At 42.1% G+C, this 15714-nt stretch overlaps 1 long non-coding RNA gene across 1 annotated transcript in view; it reads left to right on the forward strand.

Moving 5' to 3' along the window:
* LOC116183316 (uncharacterized) overlaps positions 1–13729 on the forward strand; it is a 29631-nt gene extending 15902 nt beyond the window's left edge. The window contains exon 3 of the long non-coding RNA XR_004147916.1: positions 13704–13729. This is a non-coding gene — a long non-coding RNA (uncharacterized LOC116183316). The remainder of the gene's footprint in view (positions 1–13703) is intronic.
* The last annotated feature ends 1985 nt before the right edge of the window (positions 13730–15714 follow it).

Here is a 15714-nt window from a genome sequence, read left to right on the forward strand (position 1 = left end):
ATTTTAATGCATTTAAAATTACCATTCTCCCTTTCTGCTTGTTGAAGCTGTCAGAAAAGCATGTCTCTGCTATTGATACATAGGCATGAAAGGCAAAGGTCTTGTCTCAGGGTTACTCCTCTTGGGTGCTACAGGTACAGTGCTGAAGTGCTGCCCTTCACAGATATTTTTCACTCAGTGCCAGGATCAGGTCAGAACACATTTTTAAATTAAAATTCAGCCTCATTAGTTAGTCACCAGGGTTGTGATTGTGCACAAAGACTAACTACTGATGTGGATATGGAAATAAAAAGCCTCTGGACAGATTAAAGCTGGTGTAGAGCAAATACTGAATGTCTAACACAATGATTTCCTTGTTCTGTGATGTTTTTCTTAAAAACCGTCTTCAACAAAGAGGGTCTGAGAATGCCCACTCAGTCTGGAAACAGGGAAGGATACAGGTCTAGGTTAACCATGCAGACTTGGAGAAGACAGACAAGAAGTCAGACATGACATCATGATAAACTGAATGTAACAAGGGTTTCCAGTGGTATTAATATTAGATGATAATGTCGGAGTGCAGTTGGTAATTAGACAGGACGGCTGCCAAGGCCAGTCATTAGCAATGTTGATGTACTCACTTGAAAACCAGAGAAAAGGTATTGCAGATGTTTCTCTGTCACTTCTGTTTTGGCTGTAACAGACACGATAGCTCATTGCAGGTAAAAAGTTCACCTTCCTGCGTAACAGCCTTGGATTGTTTGAGTTGCCACAGGATGTTCTTATTTCTTACTTGTTGTGTTTGGCCCAGAACTGTAAATCACAAACACCAGGCTGTGTAATTCTGACTTTTATTACGTTAATGTATTTTAAGAGCAGGAAATCTATAGACTCTTGGCTCAGTGCAGCAGAAGCAGAGCATGGTGGGTACTCTGTGGTCCGGAATGTTCTCAGAAATATGCCTCTTGCTGGAAAGGTGACCTTAAGATAATCTTTACTTGGCTTCTAGGCTGGGGAAGGAAGGACATCGCAACCTCTCAGCACAGGTGTGAGTTGGGAATAGGTTCTGGGTGGAGGAGGATTTTGTTCCCTAAGCATAAGAAGGGAGGAAGGGAAGGGTGAAAAAAAAAAGATGTTAACTTCAGTGCTGAGACCAGCCTGTGGATGAAGGGCTCTCTTTGCATAGGGTCATTGCAATACTCTTAATTGCATAACATCAACAGTGCAGCTGAGATAGCAGTGTGAGGCTCCTGATTCTCCATCCTGGTGCCTTTTCCAAGTCCTGGCAGCAGCCTAAGATCTACCTGCAACCTGTTCACGAAAAATAATAAATCCCTGAAGTGCACACATTGGTAGCCGCACTGAAGCATTTCCTCAGTCTCTTTCTAGGCATTAAGCCATTTTAAACAAATTTCATGTGTTTTGGGAAGTTCCCCTCCAGCTGCACCGAGTGTCCATTATGTCACAGCATGCAAAAGTGATCTGCATGTTGTCAGAGACTGGAAAAGCTGATCTGTTTCAAGACGCTTTGCTCTGGTGAAGTGGTGCCCTGCCCCAAACCCCCCAGCCCCACAGTGTCTGTCAATCATGCACACTGGAGGCAGCTCCAGTGTCACCTACCTCAGTCCCCAAGAGGCTGAAAGACAAGAAATCCCTCCTGGGAAGAAGGCTTTAAGAAGCCTGACCACAAGGCAAGCACACAGTCCTTTAACCCTACCTTCATCTCAGAGTTTTACATCACTGCAACCCAGGTGCTGGTAGCTGTGTGTCTGGTTTTATAGCTTTCCTGTCTTTCTGTTTTTCTACCTTTCTTCTTTTAACTCTCTTCTCATGGAAATAAGCATCAAATGCCTTTAAAGGTTTTCTGCGTTCAATAGGCTAAGTCTATGCTGTGATAAATTATGTTATTTTGTATTTACTTTCTTACAAATACTCATTATTTTTTTTTCATTTGCCATATAATTTACCATTTAATATTTTTTTTTTTTTTTTTTTTTTTTTTTTACCTCCTGAGGATATCTAGTTGGAATTTTCTCCTTTGCATCTACCCAGAGCAAAAGAACCTTGGTTTAGCCCTGGGTTTGAGTGATCAGCATGTAATACAGGTGCAGCAGAAAAATCTCTTAGTCTTGAGGCTGGCTACCACCAAAATCCATAATATATGTGCAAGTGATCTCACTAATGATCATGATCTTCTCCCTAAGCATGTCATTTTCCACTCTGCTTTTGTGCAGCTATTTTAATATGGGAAGAGGAAAATCAGAGAAACCAGATTGATAAGCACTAGGTCCGCAGGGCCAGGACTGCTCTATGCATTTAGGGTGGCCTCTGGGTCAGACTTTATACGCTGTGCCTGGAGAAAAAATTCTTCTCTATGTGAACAGTCTAACCCGAGAGAACCCTGTCAGTGGTGTGCAACAGGCTGTGTTATACCTGTGAAGTTGCTGGTGAATACAAATATTTGCAGGAGAGAGGTTCAACAAGCATCCATCTTTTCAAAGGCATAAAAAGTGGATTGCTCCTTTATTTTACTGCTTCTGAATATCCTACCCTGAATGTACTGCTTTCCTTCGACTGTGAAAGTGTGCTGGAGAGTCTTGAACATAAGAGTCATGTTACAGCTCTTGATCCTTCTCATCCATGAGCTCCCTGCCTGCTCAGGAATGCCTCAGGTAAGTAGTGCTGAGCTGCTGGGGCAATTATACCACTGGGATACCTTTTAACCTTTCTTTTAGCTATCATGCACTGGGAGAATTACACTAAACCAGGCCATAATAGAAATGTTGTGAAATGGAACTCAAGATAAGAGAGATGTGCTTCAGTAAAAGTGCAAGTGGAGAGGGAGTGATGCGAGGGGGAGATTTGAACTGCATCTCCAGGTTCAGCCTCTGAAGAGGAGAGGTAGTGGAAGCGAATGCAGTGAAATGAGCTGTAACAAAGCCACACCAGGAGTTATTCAGCTGTTCACAAGAATTTTAGAAGAACTGTAATTGGGAAATGATGTGAATATCAAACAAAATGTCACTTGACTGGAAGCCTTGAAAAGAGGGGGAAATAAAAGAAAATGAAAAAAAAACCTGAATTACATGTCACCCTCTTAGACACACTCTGAAAGAGTTCCCTGCTCTCCACTCAGACCTTTTGGCACGCCATTGTGTAGCATTGTGTATTTCCATGTGGGGTGCTTCTCCTTGAAAGAAATGAAAATGATGGGAAAGCTAGCATGTCACGTTAAATAACATCACATGTTTTTCTGTTGGGGAGGAAAAAAAGGAAAAAATACTATCCTGAGTTACAAGAAAATAACTACTGAGGAAATGAGTGCAGCAACCAGCTCAGATCCTGTCCCTGGAAAATAGCAGCCATGCCAGCACAGGGAAACATGGTCTGCATCCTGGCAGGTGTCAGAAGTAGGCTTGAATTTCTTCTGTGTGCTGTTTGCTGGTGACTTGCAGACCAGGTTGTCCACACCTCTGATCTCTCCCAGCTGCGCATAATGATTTTCAAGTCCTGATGTTACAGTTTTTTTCCTAAAATGTGAAATGTATGCAAAAATATCAAGATTCTTGACCACCATTTCTGCTCTTGTCACCTAATATTTACTTTTTCCTTCTAAATTCCCTGTCTGCCATTCTCCTCTGGCAATAAGTCATCTTGAAAGCACTCTGGCCCTTTCTTCTTCCTCATCATTATCCTTCACAGGCAGAGAGCACCACTGGGCTGGGTCCTCTGGGCCCCTTGATGTTCTCCTCAGCACTCACAGAAGCATTGTCGTTTGGATGACCTGCAGCTCCTCTTTCTTTAATTTAGTGTGTTTTTGTCTGGAAACACCAAGAAACTACCTGCTGCATGTAGAAACATAAGGCCCCTGTGGGCCATTGAGCCCACTGCATGCCTGGAGAGGGAAAGAGGACTAGGATAAGATTTGCTTTGAGGTTTCCCTGAGTGAAAAAAAAAAAATCCTCTTTTCTCCTGAAAGGAGATGATGACAGTGCTGTGGAAAAATTACCCATCAAGAAGACAAGAAGAGCACTCTGATTTTGATTACACAGAATTTCTCAGTGGCTTCACTGAGAAATTCACTTCAGGTGCTCCTTCTCATCTCAGATCTTCTGCAACCAGGAGCTTTAAAAAGAGGTTAATATGGATTTTGCATGCTTTACTTGCTGGGGCTACATGGAGAAAAAATGAATGATACAAAGCACTGCAGTAAGACAGCTGTCTGATAATAGATACAGTATAATATTATGCACATAATATTATATACACTAAGTGCATTAGTAATAGATACTACATTTTTAGTAATGTTGTTATGCATCTGTCGTTTTGATAGCAAACCCTTCAGACAAATATTCTTAAGGGCCTGATGAAACAGACATGCTGATTTCTATTTGTAAATTGTGGCGATTTTGATGGAAATTTCCCAACTTGTTTTTTAAAATAACGCTTCATGTACAGTAAGCATAAGAAAAAATCCTGCCTTGGAGCATTACAGGAAAACAGGAAAATGCTGATTCCTGTTGCATTTTCCCCTCACCTTCATGTCTTCACTATAGAGCTGGGAGACACTTGCCAGCTTCAAAAGGAAATAAAAAAGTAAATTCACTCTTTTGCTGTGAATATCAGAAAATAAGATCTGATTTTAGGTTTCGAGTCAACATCTTCTTATTCTGTTGTTGAAAGTATATTTTGGTTTTTTGAAGCTTGGTTGGGTTTTTTTGGATACTTTTTTGTCTGGTGCTGTTTCTAGTCAGTGAAACATCATGCCTAAAGGCACCCCTCCCCATGTGCCACTCAAGCACAGAGGGAGGATGGAGAGGTGACAGGAGACGATTGGGCTGTCATCACTGCGGGCACTCTACTCCCAGAGAGAGAAGTCCAGTTGAATGGTGCTGAAGAACCATTTTCAGGTTCTCTGGGCCTTTTAAACCATAAATTCAGATTTAAAATGCACAAAGCCATAGTTTATTTGGGGAAGCTGTTACTGCAAAAAGAAAGCAATAGGGCAGCTCAGCACTAAGAAACAGCCTTGTGCAACCTTTCAACAGAAGGTTTTGGTATTTGCATGTTTCTCCCTGCTTCCTTTCTCATTCAGAAAGATACATGAAGCAATGAAGATGATTTGTGGCCTATTCTTATTCCTGCTACAGAGAAAAAGTGTTGTTTTCAAGTCTGAGCAGGAGCAGGTCTTGTATCTCCCTCAGCTGTACAGCTCTCAATTGTTTTTCTTCCCTCACTTAAGGATCTCACAGAGGCACACCTCAGGTGTAGTTGTGCTTTTATCTTTGCTCTGTTATTAATGGGTCTAACAGCCAACATTCTTTTGGATGAAACCTTATTAATCAAAGACTGTCTGCTCTAGTGAAGGTCTAATGGTATTTTAAAGCTTTTCTTCCAAGGGCAGAGATTTGCCTGTGACTCGTTAACCGAAGGTTTTGCTGGGGCTCCTTAGCGTGTGGTCAAGCATTGCCCCTTCCCCTTGCAGGCATGGCTGCTTTATGGTGGGTCTGAGAAGCAAAGGGCAAAATCAAACTAAAGTATTAGCTCTGTGTTTAAGTTAAATAACAGTGCTGCTGCTAGTCTGAATTCAGTAGCGTTCTCTGAAATAATTTCCTGCGAAAGGGTTTGGCAGACTTTACTTTCCGACTCATACAAATATGAGCTGCTCTTTGGAGTGACTGAGTGGAGGAGTGCTGTGGTGTGCTTTTGATTTCCTTTTTTTTACTTTATTCCTGCAATTTTTTCCCATTTTAGAAAACATTATGAAACACTATTAATTCACTTGAAAAGCACTCTTTTTTTTTTTTTTTTTTTTCCTCTGTTATGCTATACAAAGTTATACCATCAAATATTACCCCTCTGTGGGACTCTTTTCTAGCTGGCTGCATGGCAATGCAATTGAGGGCTTGGCAAATACCAGCAAGTAACTCTTGATGTTACCACAATGTTCTGAAAAGCTTGTATGAGGATAAAGTGGTTTTCAGCTATGTTTAACTACAATGCAAAGTGAAAAAGAAATATTGGTGTGTGACCAAACAGTTCCTGATGGTTTGTTCTTGTGCATCCTATGTGCTGGGGGCAGAAACTGTTCAGTTTTCACCGTAAGGGCTCCCTCTAGTAAAGCATTGGGCGTTACTACAAAGGGAATGGCAGCGCTTGCACTTGTGAATTGAAGCTTTGCACAGCCCTGGCAGCAAATTCAGCTGCTTCATATTCTTGTTGAAAAGCCCGATATGATGGTGGGAGAGCCCGGGTCAGCAGATCTCACCTGCAGAGGAGGGCAAGAAGCCAGTTTTTGGGGAAAGCAGGGGAGGCAGTCTGGGCCCTGGGGGTGGTGGGGAGCAGCAAGGGACTGATGGTGAATGCAGCAGGTTGCCTGTTGTCATCTGGGTGGCTTCACTCAGCTGGCACCTTGGAGAAGGAGATCTGAAAATAGGGGGTGAAAGGGTGAATCTTTTAGCAGCTTGTTTCCTATCTCCTCTAGTGGGGCACTTTGAAGGAGAGAACTCTCTGTCTGGCAATCCGAAAAGCTGCCACTTCCCAGACCGGTGCAGTTGGACACCACTCAGCATTCTTGCTGTAGGAGACAAAGACCTGCCTTTGACTGCCTGTAGGAAGACACTGAAAATAGCTGGAAGCATCCCAGGACAAACAGATGAAGTGAATGTGCAGACATGGGGGTAATATTATAAGAGGATTGACCGTATTTATCCGAGGTATGAAAAGCGCTATTATTCCCAAACAAAGAGGTAACCTGAGGAAGCTGCAGCTGTCAAGGAGGAGCAAATCAAATGGGTTCTCCTCTTCTTTATGCCATGACAAAATGTGCCAGGCTTGTGAGCAAATAGAAGGTAGGGCCCTGAGGCGAATAGCTAACAGTTTAAGGCTAGACCAAACAGTGTGTGTTTGCAGGTAGCAGTCTGCAGGTTAGGGAAAGGGGAGAGGAGATTAGAGAGGAGATAATCTACACTCCCTAAGGGATAGCACACTGCCAGATCAGATGGTTCAGCTATCACAATAAATCCATTTGCTGTCTATCTGGATTATTGTGTGCCTTTTTTGGATGGGTACTGCCTTTGCTTCTGGAGCAGTCTGACCCTCTAACACCCCTGCTTTACAATGTGCTTGGAGGTGGGGCAGCTTGGTGTGCTTCTCTCAGCTTTCTGATGAGAAAATATTGTCCTGATGAGAAAATCCCTCAGACTCTGACCCTGAGGGAGCCTGGAGCAGTGCAGAAATTGTTAAGCCTTGAGTATCTGATCTAGATATGCTTTCTATCACCTTATTTTTGGTGTAATATTTGTACTTAAAAAATATTTTTGACTGGAATCTTGTAGCTGAGACCAATCTTCTGGTGTTTTTTTGTCGGGCTCTCAAGTCACCCTTGGAGCTGGGTCATTCAGGCAGACCACAGGTAGAACAATGTTGCCTGTGTTCAGCTAACCTGGTGTAATGATACAAGCTCTAACCTGTAATGCAATGCAATATCCTGCAGCCAAGAGATTTTTATGCTGGTGCAGTTAAATCAATAAACTTGCTAAGTTAGGCTGGTACAGATATTTTTAATTGCACTCCCTATGGACAGCCTCACAGTTCCAATGTCTAATCAGAACTGCAAACTATTCAGAGGAGTTTTCTTTGCAAATAAGGTTATGAGTAATCAATAGCTCAGTGTATGTGTGTGTGCACAAATACTCATTTAGTAATTCTGGCCTGTGAACGCATTAATTAACCTGACTGCCTGATGTTACCCCAGCCTCCTTCCCCTCTTCTCAGACAGGAAAAAGGAATGCATTCATTGATTACACTGCTTTAATTTATTTGCCTAGTTCTAATCTCAGTCAAGATAAGACTGCTGAGAATTGTCAAATTGCATGCTTTGGAGAATTGAAAAGGCCATTTCCTCTCTATTTCCTATGTTATATAATAATATAATATCATTCCTCTTGTTTTTGCCCTGTGTGGATCTGAAATGCAGTTGTGATTCCTTCTCTGGAAATGATCAGGGCTGGCTCTTTCTGAAGTGGTAGAACAGTGATGCACATTGTGCTGGTGGGACCTGCGAGCCTTTCATCAGGTTTGGTCCATCTGGAGAGTTATTGGGAGATCCTGCTTAACCTTACAACCCAGGGAAGAAACTTTCTGCACTGAATTGGTGAGGAAAATGGTGAGGAAGCTGAATACTGACAGAATCTCTTGCCTTATCCCCCAGGTCACAAACTGCACGGGGCTCAGACAATAGGGGGCTTCATTTCTGGTTGACTTCAGTGCTCAGATAAGAGTACTTGCATGCAGAGAAGTGCTACACTACTGTCACATGGGAGATTTATTTGTCAGAAGTGTCCTGGCTATTTCTCATCAACTCCAAAGTCATGTCAACAGCCCTAAAGTTATTTGTGGTTTTTGTTTTTATTTTCTAAGTGGGGGTAAAATTAAAATCAAAGCAGAAGTGATGTGTCCCTGCCAACACTTGCTGTGGCCAGCCCAGGTGCACGATTTTGAATGTATTGATGATTATGGTATGTGACAAGCCCTCTATCCTGCATGCCCTGGGGAAACACAGTTTCTTCCCAAAGGCCATCAGAAAGGAATAGGGAAAGAGAGGGGAGAGTGTTGCAAACACCATTTACATATCTGGGAGATGAGCTCATCCTCTTCTGTGCAAATGGGAGTTGAGAGGATCCATGAAAAAAAAATAAATTCAATTAGTCTTTTCTGAAAGGTAAAGAAAGCACTGCTTGCCTCTGGTAATGGGCTTTGAGGAGGAGGAAGCTGCATTGCTAATGTGCTGCCAGTGTGTAAACATCTCTCTGGCTTGTAAATGCCATTTTTTTCCTTAAAGCAAAACCTGCAAAATTCCCATATTTCTGAGTTTCTAGCCTCCTGACCAAGGTGTGTGACTTCTGCTCATCAGTTTCCACTGCCAGCTGAATGATAGATACCCCATACATTTGGGAACACACACCACCCACCACCAGCTAGACACTTACCTAAGGAAGGAAATTGTTTAGTCTATGAAGAAGCTCCTCTAGTTCCCTCTAATTGCAGCAGCTCTGGGTTGGACAGATGGCCAGGTCTCTGCATCATGCCAGGGAAGTTTTGCTTATTTTTCTCTGCACCAAACTTTATTACAGCTCTTCCAGACACATTTATTTTAAGTTAACTTCGACCACTCTGGTGCTGCATCAGAATAAGACACATCTTCACAGCAGCACCTCCTGCTTACTCGCTCTGTCTGTAAAAACCTTCCTGCTGCTCCTCAAGCAGACTTTGCTTGATGTTTTACTCCCATCTAGTGCTTTTTATTAAAACTGCTGGTGCTGCGTTTGTGACATGGGACTAGTCTGAGCTGATCAAACATCACCTTATTTCTAACCTAGGTGTTCATCAAATTTCTTTCCATCTGGCTATGAAAACCCACAGCTCTTTGATTCTCCCTGGTGTAGTAGAGGTACAGGAAGAAGGGAGATCCCTGCAGAGTTTTGCTTCTGTAAAAGTCTTTCGTGCCTTTCATTTACAAGACACTTTTTTCATGAGTGTTTTCTTGTCAGAGGAATCTTGACACTTATGTCTGTTTGAAGCAGGTTTCTTAAATACATTCTTGTTGATATTGATGGGAATGGGAAGGCTGCTATATGAAATATGAGTGGTGTACTGGTCTGTATTGGGACCAGTGTTATTTAATATCTTCATTAATGATACAGGCAGATGGATCAAGTGCACCCTCAATAAATTTGCAGATCACCCTAAGCTGAGTGTCACACCTGAAGGATGGGAGACCATCCAGAGGGATATAGATAGGTATAAGATGTGGGCCCATGGGAATCTCAAGAGGTTTAACAAGACATAGTTCAAGGTGCTGTACCTGGGTCATGGAAATGCCCAGTACCAGCACAACCTGGGGATTGAACAGATGGAGAGCAGCCCTGCCCAGAAGGACTTAGGGGTGCTGGTAGATGAGAGGCCAGCAATGTGCATTCAGCCCAGAAGCCAGACACGTCCTGGGCTGCATCCAAAGCAGTGTGGCCAGCAGGTGAGGGAGGTGACAGATATCCCACATACCTGCATCGCTGCAGGCAATGGGAGAGCCCGGGGCTGAATGAACTGTTGGGCCCAGAGGAAGCTGGTCTGTCTCTCTGTGCATTCAGTGTGAGAGTTATATACATAAAAAACACTGAACTCTTCCAGGGAGTAGCTGATAACCAAATATGGGTCACCCTCGTCAGATCAGTGAGTCAGGGTAGAACCCCCATGTGGAGGGAGGTGAGCATCCAGGGCAGCAAGGTGCTGGCATGGTCCCAGTTGTGTGTTATCTGTGTGCTGTTAGTTCCTTACTGTAACTGTGGTTTGTTCTTCATACAATGGCTAGCATGTTAATGAAAACAACATTAGAAGAGGTGATCACATGGTGGAGAAACTGGCAATAAAGCCAGTCCCCTCAGGTGTAGGGTGCTGTGCTTTGAAGCAAAGCAGCTTCATGTGAGTTAGTGCTGACCTGGTGGAGGTCCTGCACAAATCCCATCTTGGCTGTGCTGCCCAGGTACTGACATCCTTCCAGCCTGGATTCTTCTCTGCTCTGTTCTCTTCCACTCTTTGTTTTCTTCCCCATCAGGGCTTCATGGAGCAGGCTGAACATCGTGTCTCCACATTTATCTCATGTCTCCACTTGCGGCTCCTGATAAGTCTGCTGGTCTCCTTGACGCTGAAATTTCAATCACACTGAAAACAAATGGTTCCTTATTTTGCACTCATTGCTGAATGGCACTGAGAGGTTTTGCTTTTCCTACTAAATTTCTAGTCTGTTGCTCGCTTTCTGTCCTTTGTGCTGCTTGTATTACCAATTGTTCCAGTTTGGATTTATCCAGCCTCTGTTTTTTGCTTAGCTAGCAGTTGTTTTTTGCTGAGTGCTTTGTTCTCCTCTGGCACCCTCAAAGACCCCTTCTGCTAGTAAAACCTCAAGCTCACTTCCACCTCTGGGTGCTGCCACTGTGCTGACCCTAAATTTTCTCCTCATAGTTTTTTTTCTTTCTCCACATTCCCATTGCATTTGTCTGCCAGCAGGATGCACCCTGCTCTGTTTTCATTCCCCTATTCTTCCAATGAATATCTAGACAAAGCTGTTTTGCTCTCTACATAGTATGACGTGATCTGCTCTCTTATTTTTTTATCCTTCTTTTCCTCTCTTCATGGTCAGTTAAACCACATCAATGAAACTTCAATTCTATTCCATCTAGGAGCAGAGACCATATTGCAGAAAGCTATAAAGCTCTGTGTTTACTTAGCATAGCAAAGATAATTTTTGCAAGTAGGTGGTGAGACTGCAGAATAAGAGTACTTCTAACAGCAGAAAATGCACCAAGGCAGGAAAAATATTAAAGAATGTTTATAGGCAGATGAATGTCAAATACAATGCACATGCACTGATTAATATTCCAGTGGGATGGACTTTGATAAACTGGCATGCCATTCTGTAGGTTTTATTTTTAACAGATGGGAGAGAAAAACAACATTTGGTCTAAAGCCTCTGTCTGTCTGAGTGAGGATTTGCTCATTTTGGGGGCTGAAGCTATTCTAAACATGGCAACTTGATTTAATTAGCTGACTAGGATCCTGCTTTGTCAGTGTTTTTTTGTTATTGTTGCTTTGTTGATTTTTTATTGTTGATTTTTATTTTTTTTTGCCTAAGTGCACTTTTGTAAAACTGACAGTACCCAGAGCTCCCAGATTCCTCTGGCCAAGTTTCTGTCTGAAATGTGCAAACAGAATAGCTGATGAAATAATACACGTGCCCAGGCTGGAAACCTCTCTCTTCCCTTTTTTAGGGAAAATTGAATATCTATTGATTCATTGCTTCTACCAGATGGGGAGCAGAGAAGTAATTCCTTTGTGTTTTTGAAAGCAGTATCTTTCACAGAGTTTGTTTCAGTTGACAAGTTATTTTCCCTCTGATTTGAATTTGTCTTTAATGTGTTCTGTTGGGGTATTGACTACATGAATAGACAAGCTCTGATTACAGCTCTTGCATGGCTGCCAAGGTCCTGCAACAAGCAGAGAGCTGATTTAGTCTGTTCCCCTTGAAAGCTCAAGACTTCCTATGGATGGAATAAAAAGCTCTAGGTCCATTAAGCAGAGAAGCTGATTGTGATGCCTAGGAGAGATGCAAAGTCATTCAGGCTAGACAACAATGCTATGTACTTTGAGCATATTTAAGTTTGACACCATAAAAGGGCTTGTGCCAAGTCCATCTGAAATGTTTGAGGATGTTCTTATTGAAAATAGCCTGTTGTCCTAAATAGGAATTCCAATTACAGCACAAATCCAGCATTATGGGTCTTCTTTTTCAAGCATGTGGTGCTGAGCAAAGCTTATGGGGGAGAAGACAGGGGAAATAACCTGGGCTTACTAATTTTTTTATTGCATTAATGATGCAACATCAAGTTGCAATATCAGCATCTCCCCAACTATGCGGAGTAGATACCCACATGTTTGAACCAAAGGAATGGTTTTGGGAACCAGTCTGGCCAGTTCTCCCAAGCTTTGTGTGACACATGTCCCTGAGTATCCCTGTCCTTTCTGTTGGCTGGTTTCAGTCTCATTTGAAATGGACATCAAAGTCCTGTTTACAGCCTGGGACCAACCAATGGAAAAAAAATCAAGAAGGTTTCAGCAGTGCCTCAGTGTGTGTGATTGCTGGGCAACAGTTGTTTTCAAATTGGCTGCCACTGATGTTTCACCTTGTTAGTGCTATCAAAGGCAAATGAGAGCAGGCAGAAACAGTTATTGCTCCTAGAAGGAGAAGAAATTTTATGGGATATGTCACAAATTCATGGGAAAGAAAGTTGGACGATTTCTGCTGTTCACAGATCAGCTAGGAATACTTTGTTGCTTTTTTTATTTTGTGAAAATTCTGAATTGTTATGTTTGTTTTTAGTTTTCTGGTTAATTTATTTAAGTTTTAAAGTTGTTAGAAAAGTCAACTAAAGCAGAATTTTTCTCTAGGGGTTTTCCCCTCTGCATATTCCTGATAGCCCCCTTCTCTTCTGAAGTGTTCCCAATATAGAAATGAAGACAAACAGGTTGCTGGCTGAAGAGCAGGTTTTCTGCAGGGATTGGAGCCATGTGTGTGAACAGTGAGAGATACAACAGTGCTGAGCCTGGGGAGAAGGTCACAGCAACCCCACAACCATATATTGCTCATTTAGTAGCTTCAGACACAGCCATCCTGCCTACACTGCAGTTTTTCAACACACTTGAAAACTATAATTGCATATATTTGCATATATTTACACATGTACGTGAGCATATGCCTTGTTTTCTGAACATGGGGGCATTTATTGCCTGAACTCGTGTGCTTGATGGAAAAAGCATCTGAAATTCACTGCCAACACCTGGCTGGTACCAGGAACACCAGGTACTCACTGCCCAATGTGGAAGTGCATCCTTAGCTCCAACACAAAACGCTTTCTGTTCACAACAGCTTCGTGCAGGCAGAGGGGTCATGCATATTCCAATTCTTTTCTGCTTTTCCTCTTTCTGGGTGACTTTTTAAAAACCTAAGATCTCCTCCTATCTTTGCACAAATGAGGATGGGAAGAATGTTTTGGGCTCAAACACACCCTCCTGGCATTAGGTCAGAGAAATACAATATAACTGTAACTTGGCCCTTTGTATGCACAGTAATTAGCCTTTAATTAAAATATCATGTTCTGTTATTTTTTCCACAGACGGCTGCCTTGGTAGGTGCCCAAGAGAAGAGCAGAAGAAACTAATGAAATGGAGCAGGACTGTGTAGTGAAAGCACTTTCTGTCTGGAGAACTCTGGCTTTGCTTGCTGGAGAAGGCTGCAAATGCATAATGAATGAGGCAGGATGCTGCAGAAAGACATAAAATGGTCTCAGAGGGGCTGCTTGATGCTTTTGTGGAGAACTAGGTTCTACAGCTTGCTCAGCCACAAACTTTGTCTCTCTCCCATAAACAAAAAAATTAACCACAAAGTGCATGATTCTCATTTTCTTTATGTCCAAAGGCATACAGGAGTTTTGGGGTTTTTTTAAGAAGAGGTAACTGCAGAGGCAGTTGGTGAGACTTTTTTTCTGGTTGCTGAGCTACAAGAAAGCTCAGTACTCTGGAAAATTAGGGTCTAAGTCTCATTATTCAAAACTTGCATGTGCTGTTGTTAGGCCTATGCTTAAATTTTTCCATCTTTTAGTCCTCTGTTGGTAAACTGAGGAAAATAATTCTTAGATATCCTAAACAAGCTACAAGGAATTCTTAGTATTTGGGGAGTATAAGATGCTGCAGTGGGAATAACTGGAAGAAAAGCACAAAGTTTTTTCTGAGGCAGGATTTAGATGATGTTAAGTAAATAAGGATAAGGGATGTGCATTATAATAGCAGAGCAGAAATAAACAAAAATATTTAGCTGTTCACTGATGAAGACAGGGGCTTTGAATAAAAAAATCTACAATTAGATAATTAAAGACTGTATTTTAACTCAAAGCTGAAATAAGAAAGTTGTGTGGGTGGATTTAGCTTTTACATTTCTTAGTCACTGAGTTTCTACTTTAATAGGTAGCTTTTCAGATGTAGTTGTGTTTGTAATGGCGTGGTAATAACTTCCATAACATAAGCTTTACATCACATTAAATGCACACATCTTTCTTTATGCAGCTCAGTAAACAAAATAATCTACTTCTCTTATTGACACTCATCTCCTTTCTACATCCATTTCTCTGTCACAACTGTGCTCTCTGGGACAGGACATGGACCAGTGTCATGGGTTTCCTGCAGGTTTATCCAACACTGGTTTATCCAAATGGCACTTGAGCCTCCCCTCACTGCCTTTGGACCTGCACAGCCCCTGACAACAAATGTCAGCTGACAGAGCTGATTCTTCAGTTGCCAGCCCTGCTCTCTCCCCAGCTTTTGAAGCCCCCATGGCATCCAAGGGTTGCACCAGCATGTCTTTGCTGAACTTTACATCTATCAAGTGTGTATTGAGTACTGGCACTGATGATTCTATTATTTTATTTTTGCTTTGCATCAAGTGCTCCTGAATTCTCCCATTTAATCCCACTTTACTGGAGTTTGTATTTATTTTGTGTAGTTTTCTTGGCATGCATTGCCTTTGTGGTTTGTTACAAGATACACGATTTCTCTTTATCTCCCTTGCAGGGAATGAGGGGGGATGAGGGAGCAATGCTGGCTACTCACCACCACACCATTATTGTATTTTTCAAGGCCATGGAGTTGTGTGCACCTGCAGAAAGAAGAGTTGTAACCACATATATGCTGGAAACCTGAAGCCAGGATATGTTTTACAGCATGACACTTAAAATGCAGGATCTTAAGAAATGTTTTCATTTTAAAATGTCTTATCTTATGTTTAAAGGACAGTGTTTCTGGCAGGGGAAAAAATATATAAGGGCATTAAATTGCTTTCTTTGCAGGCAATTAAACAATGAAGCTAGTATGAGGCATTTAAATAATAGTAACAGATGTTTATTGCCTAGTGCTGTTTATTGCATCCTATTATTCCCTTTACATACAGGAGGGAAGAACACATGACAAACTATACCATAAAAGAAATTCTTTACTGCTTTGTGAGCAATGTGGCTGTTTCTCTGACTTCTTAATTGAATCACCTTGGGAACGAGTTGGTAATAAATAGTATTTGGAGAGCAGGCAAGTGACTAACTGCCTGAAGGAGCAGCAGCAACTGGTGTGCAAAGAGCT

Source organism: Lonchura striata, chromosome 1 (assembly GCF_046129695.1).
Source record: "Lonchura striata isolate bLonStr1 chromosome 1, bLonStr1.mat, whole genome shotgun sequence".
Taxonomy (NCBI): Eukaryota; Metazoa; Chordata; class Aves; order Passeriformes; family Estrildidae; genus Lonchura; species Lonchura striata.